Below are 8,411 nucleotides of genomic sequence, written 5' to 3'. Positions count from 1 at the left end.
AGCCATATCGATTGTGGGTACGTAGGAGGTTTTCATGAGGTCGGCTCGTGTAGGCCACAAGTCCAACCCTGGACGCAGGGATATCTCTTGAGGGTGACCCATAGGTTGGGAAGTTCTCTAGCTTAGTTTTTGAGGTGACTCGCTGGATGAGAAGTCCTAGAGCTAAGTCCATTGGAGTGCCGCGTTGCACTCATTGGCGTCGTCTAGACTTATATTCCGCATAAGTCTTGTTTGAGGCGGCATTGGTGAAGGCGTAGTCCGTATTAGATTACTTGCAAGCTATTTGCAAGGTCTAAAGGCGGTGCCGAACGGGTTGAAACTCTGGACCCGTTACATCTGGTATCAGAGCAGATTCATCATTGACTCTGATACTTGTCTTTTCGGTAAAGCTAGTATTAGAGGAGTGATATGATGAAACGGTCTCGGTGACCTTTTGTTATACGACTTTGGTGTGTCGTTTAAGAGTGTGATTCGATGATAGTTTGGGTGCCCGACTTGGGAGAGTTGATTTCGGTGAACTAGCATAGTGGAGCGAAAGCGAGTTGCATGTGGGTCGCGTATGATCTGGGATTCCTTAGACCCTTGTTGATGCAAAGGTTGGGGAAGCCCCTTAATGTAGCGTTCTGATCTATGACTAGAGTCGAGCTACTTTTCTTAAGCGGAAGTCAGAGAACTTTAAGGGTGGTTCCTTAGGCATCCATAACTCGAGATCGAAGTGCGGTATGAAGCTCATTCAATGCTCAAACGGACCTGGGCATTGGAACCGCTAAGAAGGGAGCATCCTTGTTGGGTGATATTTGGTTAGTATTTTGTAGAGATGCTTAACCCTTTACTCGGTTGAGTTTAAAATAAGCGTGCACTTGGTGCTTGAGCTTATCTTAACACGAGTTGAGTTGTTACCCAATAAAGGTATGTTCTCCCTCGTGTGTTGCAATTTTGGTGCACGAATGGGTTTTGTTTGACTTGACATGGAATGTTGGGTTTTATGAGGTAGCCGAATTGCAAGGTGTTGTGCTTGTTGTTGCCTAGTACATCAAGCCAACCGAAAAGAGCTTGTCATGCGGATTGAGTACGTGGAAGGTAAATGCAGGGCATTTAGTCTGGAGCTACTCCGCTATCTGGTGATGGTTAAGCTAGGATGATTTATTTAATAATGTTAGGACTAAATTGAGTCTTGTGGATGTCTTGGTGGTACTCAAGATCCCAAGGCGTTGCAAAATGGGTATTCTGATTGGGTGTGAGATATGGCCTTACGATTTGGTTTTGAAAGAGCAGGGTTAGGCTCTTCGACTTCATTGAGTGAGGTGGTGTCTGATTAAGTCGATTGGTAATCTACGTCCCCAGGATCGCCTTGATTGCACAATTGGTCTTTACCAAGAGCTTGAAGGGAACATAGCTTCACGAGTTGGACTTGGGGAAGGTTATGGACCCGAGCTGTTCCGAGTCGACTTGGATGGAATCTTAAGTCGAGTGTTCATTTTTGGACCGGATTTGGATGGTGTCATGTCTTTGTGATTTGAGTTGAAGCGAAGCGCCTTTGCAAGTATTTTTGTAACCCGGAAGTTCGGTGTTGCAAGCGCCGAGGACGTCGCTTATTTTAAGTGGGGGAGGATGTCACGACCTTTGAGATCTGACCCGAGCTAGAATGGATTCTAGAGCGTGTCTCCCCCTGGCACGTCTCTATGTCTTTCGATCCTTAAGTGCGCAATGGCTTGAGGATGCATTACTTGAGAACAATGTTAGTTATGAAAGATTTGCAAAGCATTCATGGATACGTCGGATGCAAGACTTGATACCGTGTTGGATGGAATGCTATGCGTGGGTTCTCGCATAAGTCATTCGAGAAGCTCTTGGGCTGCGGGATGTCATAGGGACATTCCCAGTGTGGTGTAGGATTGTGTCCGGGACATGATCCGAGGAGTAATCACTGTGTCTAGGAACGGGAGGTCTGGGACCTCACCAGGATAGACATGGAAACGGTTGCGAGCTGGTGGCACAGCGAGCTAACCTTAGAACTACGTGTGACTTTGAGCCATATCGATTGTGGGTACGTAGGAGGTTTTCATGAGGTCGGCTCGTGTAGGCCACAAGTCCAACCCTGGACGCAGGGATATCTCTTGAGGGTGACCCATAGGTTGGGAAGTTCTCTAGCTTAGTTTTTGAGGTGACTCGCTGGATGAGAAGTCCTAGAGCTAAGTCCATTGGAGTGCCGCGTTGCACTCATTGGCGTCGTCTAGACTTATATTCCGCATAAGTCTTGTTTGAGGCGGCATTGGTGAAGGCGTAGTCCGTATTAGATTACTTGCAAGCTATTTGCAAGGTCTAAAGGCGGTGCCGAACGGGTTGAAACTCTGGACCCGTTACAGGGGAGGTGTTGACTGGAGCATTCTCCCCCGTGCCCCTCTAACTCGACCAATGCTGGCGCTCGAACGGTGGTAGCGCTCGGATTTTCATTGAGCGCCAGCATTGGTCGATTTAGAGGGGCATGCGAGATTCCCGAATGCTATGCGAGGGCTCTAACGGAAATGTCTATTGGTTTCGGTATGGATGCAATTGCGAGTGGTTCGGCAAAGGTAGTCGTTCCGATGCGTCCATGTCGTGGCCAAATCGATAATTCGATTTGAGCCCTCGTATAGCATTTGGGTCTCTCGATGTGATTCCGCATTCCAGTCCCTTTGGGCACTGCTTGAGCCGCATCCCAGGGGGTTCCCTTCCCAATAATCTGCCTCGCAACCCGATTGCTATGCGGTGAGGCTCCTCGGCCGCCTCGGAACTATCTGTGTATCAGACGCATCGCGGGATAAGGGGTTGGCAACGGTAGTCGCCCCAAGCGCGTCCGATGCTTGGACCATTCCGAGGCGGCCCTGAAGCCTCTTCCGTCTAGCCGTTGGGTCCTTCTCGCCGCATCCCTCGCCTCGCACCCCGATTGCTATGCGGTGAGGCTCCTCGGCCGCCTCGGAACTATCTGTGTATCGGACGCGTCGCGGGATAAGGGGTTGTCACTGGTAGTCGCCCCAAGCGCGTCCGATGCTTGGACCATTCCGAGGCGGCCCTGAAGCCTCTTCCGTCTAGCCGTTGGGTCCTTCTCGCCGCATCCCTCGCCTCGCACCCCGATTGCTATGCGGTGAGGCTCCTCGGCCGCCTCGGAACTATCTGTGTATCGGACGCGTCGCGGGATAAGGGGTTGTCATTGGTAGTCGCCCCAAGCGCGTCCGATGCTTGGACCATTCCGAGGCGGCCCTGAAGCCTCTTCCGTCTAGCCGTTGGGTCCTTCTCGCCGCATCCCTCGCCTCGCACCCCGATTGCTATGCGGTGAGGCTCCTCGGCCGCCTCGGAACTATCTGTGTATCGGACGCGTCGCGGGATAAGGGGTTGTCACTGGTAGTCGCCCCAAGCGCGTCCGATGCTTGGACCATTCCGAGGCGGCCCTGAAGCCTCTTCCGTCTAGCCGTTGGGTCCTTCTCGCCGCATCCCTCGCCTCGCACCCCGATTGCTATGCGGTGAGGCTCCTCGGCCGCCTCGGAACTATCTGTGTATCGGACGCGTCGCGGGATAAGGGGTTGTCACTGGTAGTCGCCCCAAGCGCGTTCGATGCTTGGACCATTCCGAGGCGGCCCTGAAGCCTCTTCCGTCTAGCCGTTGGGTCCTTCTCGCCGCATCCCTCGCCTCGCACCCCGATTGCTATGCGGTGAGGCTCCTCGGCCGCCTTGGAACTATCTGTGTATCGGACGCGTCGCGGGATAAGGGGTTGTCACTGGTAGTCGCCCCAAGCGCGTCCGATGCTTGGACCATTCCGAGGCGGACCCGAAGCCTCTTCCGTCTAGCCGTTGGGTCCTTCTCGCCGCATCCTTCGCCTCGCACCCCGATTGCTATGCGGTGAGGCTCCTCGGCCGCCTCGGAACTATCTGTGTATCGGACGCGTCGCGGGATAAGGGGTTGTCACTGGTAGTCGCCCCAAGCGCGTCCGATGCTTGGACCATTCCGAGGCGGACCCGAAGCCTCTTCCGTCTAGCCGTTGGGTCCTTCTCGCCGCATCCCTCGCCTCGCACCCCGATTGCTATGCGGTGAGGCTCCTCGGCCGCCTTGGAACTATCTGTGTATCGGACGCGTCGCGGGATAAGGGGTTGTCACTGGTAGTCGCCCCAAGCGCGTCCGATGCTTGGACCATTCCGAGGCGGACCCGAAGCCTCTTCCGTCTAGCCGTTGGGTCCTTCTCGCCGCATCCCTCGCCTCGCACCCCGATTGCTATGCGGTGAGGCTCCTCGGCCGCCTTGGAACTATCTGTGTATCGGACGCGTCGCGGGATAAGGGGTTGTCACTGGTAGTCGCCCCAAGCGCGTCCGATGCTTGGACCATTCCGAGGCGGACCCGAAGCCTCTTCCGTCTAGCCGTTGGGTCCTTCTCGCCGCATCCCTCGCCTCGCACCCCGATTGCTATGCGGTGAGGCTCCTCGGCCGCCTTGGAACTATCTGTGTATCGGACGCGTCGCGGGATAAGGGGTTGTCACTGGTAGTCGCCCCAAGCGCGTCCGATGCTTGGACCATTCCGAGGCGGCCCCGAAGCCTCTTCCGTCTAGCCGTTGGGTCCTTCTCGCCGCATCCCTCGCCTCGCACCCCGATTGCTATGCGGTGAGGCTCCTCGGCCGCCTTGGAACTATCTGTGTATCGGACGCGTCGCGGGATAAGGGGTTGTCACTGGTAGTCGCCCCAAGCGCGTCCGATGCTTGGACCATTCCGAGGCGGCCCCGAAGCCTCTTCCGTGTAGCCGTTGGGTCCTTCTCGCCGCATCCCTCGCCTCGCACCCCGATTGCTATGCGGTGAGGCTCCTCGGCCGCCTTGGAACTATCTGTGTATCGGACGCGTCGCGGGATAAGGGGTTGTCACTGGTAGTCGCCCCAAGCGCGTCCGATGCTTGGACCATTCCGAGGCGGACCTGAAGCCTCTTCCCTCTAGCCGTTGGGGCTTTCTCGCCGCATCCCTCGCCTCGCACCCTGATTGCTATGCTGTGAGGCTCCTCGGCCGCCTTGGAACTATCTGTGTATCGGACGCATCGCGGGATAAGGGGTTGGCAGTGGTAGTCGCCCCAAGCGCATCCGATGCTTGGACCATTCCGAGGCGGCCCTGCAGCCTCTTCCGTCTAGCCGTTGGGGCCATCTCGCCGCATCCCCCACCTCGCACCACGATTGCTATGCGGTGAGGCTCCTTGGCCGCCTCGGAACTATCTGTGTATCGGACGCATCGCGGGATAAGGGGTTGTCACTGGTAGTCGCCCCAAGCGCGTCCGATGCTTGGACTATTCCGAGGCGGCCCTGCAGCCTCTTCCGTCTAGCCGTTGGGGCCATCTCGCTGCATCCCCCACCTCCTCGGCCGCCTCGGAACTATCTGTGTATCGGACGCATCGCGGGATAAGGGGTTGGCAGTGGTAGTCGCCCCAAGCGCGTCCGATGCTTGGACTATTCCGAGGCAGCCCTGCAGCCTCTTCCGTCTAGCCTTTGGGGCCATCTCGCCGCATCCCTCGCCTCGCACCCCGATTGCTATGCGGTGAGGCTCCTCGGCCGCCTGGGAACTATCTTCGTATCGGACGCATCGCGGGATAAGGGGTTGTCACTGGTAGTCGCCCCAAGCGCGTCCGATGCTTGGACTATTCCGAGGCGGCCCTGTGGCCTCTTCCGTCTAGCCGTTGGGGCCATCTCGCCGCATCCCCCACCTCGCACCCCGATTGCTATGCGGTGAGGCTCTTCGGCCGCCTTGGAACTATCTTCGTATCGGACGCATCGCGGGATAAGGGGTTGTCACTGGTAGTGGCCCCAAGCGCGTCCGATGCTTGGACTATTCCGAGGCGGCCCTGCAGCCTCTTCCGTCTAGCCGTTGGGGCCATCTCGCCGCATCCCCCACCTCGCACCCCGATTGCTATGCGGTGAGGCTCCTCGGCCGCCTTGGAACTATCTTCGTATCGGACGCATCGCGGGATAAGGGGTTGTCACTGGTAGTCGCCCCAAGCGCGTCCGATGCTTGGACTATTCCGACGCGGCCCTGTGGCCTCTTCCGTCTAGCCGTTGGGGCCATCTCGCCGCATCCCCCACCTCGCACCCCGATTGCTATGCGGTGAGGCTCCTCGGCCGCCTTGGAACCATCTTCGTATCGGACGCATCGCGGGATAGGGGGCTGTCACTGGTAGTCGCCCCAAGCGTGTCCGATGCTTGGACCATTCCTAGGCGGCCCTGAAGCCTCTTCCGTCTAGCCGTTGGGGCCTTCCCGCCCCATCCCTCGCCTCGCACCCCCGATTGCTATGCGGTGAGGCTCCTCGGCCGCCTTGGAACCATCTGTGTATCGGACGCATCGCGGGATAAGGGGTTGGCACTGGCAGTCGCCCCAAGCGCGTCCGATGCTTGGACCATTCCGAGGTGGCCCTGAAGCCTCTTCCGTCTAGCCGTTGGGGCCTTCCCGCCCCATCCCTCGCCTCGCACCCCGATTGATATGCGGTGAGGCTCCTCGGCCGCCTTGGAACTATCTGTGTATCGGACGCATCGCGGGATAAGGGGTTGGCACTGGTAGTCGTCCCAATCGCATCCGATGCTTGGACCATTCCGAGGCGGCCCTGCAGCCTCTTCCGTTTAGCCGTCGGGGCCTTCCCGCCGCATCCCTCGCCTCGCATCCCGATTCCTATGCGGTGAGTCTTCTCGGCCGCCGCGGAACTATACCTGTTATTGCTACTGCATCCTTCGGCTGGTAACCTCCTCTGCCGCCTTGGAACGTTCTCTTTGTCGGACGCGTCGCGGGATAAGGGGTTGGCACTGGTAGTCGCCCCAAGCGCGCCCGATGCATAGACCGCTCCGAGTCGACCTTGCTTTCAGCCTCTCACATGCATAGACCTCTCTGAGTCGACCCTGCAGCCTCTCACGTTTAGCCTTTGGAATCTCGCCTCACAACATGATTGCTATCCTTGATGCATCCCTTGCCTCGAGCCCTGATTGCTTTCTTGGCTGCATCCCTCCTCTCCTCACAGCCCGGTTGTCATCACTGCTTCATCCGTCGCTTCATGCATTCTGGCTGCTGGGCCCTTCCCACCGCACACCTCGATTGCTATCTCTTCTGCATCACACACCCCGATTGCTATCTCTGCTACATCCCTCGGCTCTCACTTCTGCATCCTTCGCCTCACACCTCGATTGCTATCAATGCTGCATCCGTAACCTCACACCCCGATTGCTATGCGGGGAGGCTCCTTGGCCGCCTTGGAAATTTCTGTGTGTCGGACGCACCGCGGGATAAGGGGTTGGCACTGGTAGTCGCCCCAAGTGCGCCCGATTCTTAGACCGCTTCGAGGTGACCTCGTAGCCTCTTTCGTCCAGGCTTCCTGCCTTCAACGCCCTTTTTACACCTCGATTGCTATGCGCGGGCTCGTTGGCGTCTATCACCTCTCTGCGAAGAGTGGCACGATGATTGTTGGGGTAAATCGTAGCAGTCCGATCTCTGGCCTTGGGCCATTGTGAGGGCTGATCGATTTCCTGTGCGCATCTCGTGTTCGCCCAGTAACAGACTCGACGACTTGTAATCGGTCTTGTTCCCGATTGTTCCTGGAGGTAGTCTTCGGAACTCTTGGATTTGACCTGTCACTCGAACTGTCCTCTTCCGAGGATGCTTGTGTGTGTGTGCTTGTGCCATTTCCTTGGCGGTATTAACGAGATATTAAAGAGCGGAGTGAGCGCCTCGCCCAGCTATGTTTGGGGCTCTCACTCCCTTACCCGGTGTGCGACCGCTTTGCACGTAGGTTGCGGAGCATCGCGACTCTTTCGATGTTTGGCGGTTGTCTTCCGGTGATGCGTTGGTCCCGAAGTGCACGTTACTAGCATTTCTGCCATTGTTCTCGATCTTTGGCACGTTCCTTCGTTGCAATTGGATATATATCTCCGTTTATACGCGCAGGCTTCTCCCGCCTATTCAGCGCTGTCCCACTCTCAGCACTCTCGTGGTCTCCTTGGCTTCTCTCTCCCGTGAGCGAGCTCTCTTCTCGAGTCTTTTCCATGTCCCATGGAGGTTGCCTTGCGAAATTCGGGCACACAAACGTGACCGGATAAGAGCGGAATTGCCTATGAGGAGAAGCTCACCTTAGGGAGCAGCAATGCCGAGTGTTTCGACAGAGGGTAGAGGGGGCGTTGTTTGGGCGGTTGCACAAAAGAGTGCTACGTTTGCACTGAAGGTTGCTTCTTCGTCTCCGACGAACTCTTCGAGGCAAAAAAGCTTGTTTACGGGGTCGAGGTGGGACTGTTCGTGCGAGTTGCGCCACCAAAAGTGCGTAGGGGGCATATACCTGGGAAATGGATGTCTCTGAGTGGCCTTACTCGGTCGCGTGCACGGTGCATTCTCTAACGGCAGGACTGTCGCGAGCATGTGCGGTTCGGATGTTTTCGG

Source organism: Cryptomeria japonica, unplaced genomic scaffold, assembly GCF_030272615.1.
Source record: "Cryptomeria japonica unplaced genomic scaffold, Sugi_1.0 HiC_scaffold_381, whole genome shotgun sequence".
NCBI classification, from domain to species: Eukaryota; Viridiplantae; Streptophyta; class Pinopsida; order Cupressales; family Cupressaceae; genus Cryptomeria; species Cryptomeria japonica.
Note: the sequence above shows the minus strand (reverse complement) of the source record.